Genomic DNA, 604 nt, shown 5'->3' on the forward strand with positions numbered 1-604 from the left:
AAAATGCTAAACTTTGACTTCCTCTTTTCTTCTTGCTCTAATCAGAATCAGATGGACTGCCAGGCGATCAGCTGTCAGCGCGACAATGAGTGTCAGCAGTTTGGCGATGCCAATCTGGTGTGTCAGTCAAATGGTGGTGGGTGTGTTTGCAGGAAGAACTACCAGGTGAACTGGACTCTGGCACAGTGCACCTCCACCGGGGTGATGAACGGAAGTGATGATAGAAGCAAACACTCGCAGCTCACTGCCATTGCCTTTTCGTTAATTGTCCTCCTTCNAATCACTCAAAAACCAAAGCCAAACACGCAAAACACAACTCAACACTGCTCGGAAAGTCAAAGACTAAACTTTAGTAATTAAAAAAAGTGTTTTAAAATTTTAAAATTAAAGGTCGGGCCGAGACTCGAACTCGGAATGCTGGATTCAAAGTCCAGAGTGATAACCATTTCACCACTCGACCGAGCACCACGGTAGAGGAGCAGGCCGGCGGTCTCTTAAGCGAGCAGTGGCACTGGCAGACGACACTCGCCGCTGCTGATGCTGATGCTGCTCAGTGCACAGCACTGCACTGCACTGCACACCACTGATCCTCGCTCACTCACTC

General features: G+C 48.8%; 1 non-coding gene across 1 annotated transcript; it reads right to left on the reverse strand.

Annotated features, from left to right (window-relative positions):
* Positions 1-388: 388 nt before the first annotated feature.
* TRNAQ-UUG (transfer RNA glutamine (anticodon UUG)) lies at positions 389-460 on the reverse strand. The gene has a single exon. It is a non-coding gene; the product is annotated as a tRNA-Gln (tRNA).
* Between the last annotated feature and the right edge of the window lie 144 nt (positions 461-604).

This window comes from Rhagoletis zephyria, unplaced genomic scaffold (genome assembly GCF_001687245.7).
Source record: "Rhagoletis zephyria isolate East Lansing unplaced genomic scaffold, Rhagoletis_zephyria_1.1 Rzeph_scaffold_45684, whole genome shotgun sequence".
Lineage (NCBI taxonomy): Eukaryota > Metazoa > Arthropoda > Insecta > Diptera > Tephritidae > Rhagoletis > Rhagoletis zephyria.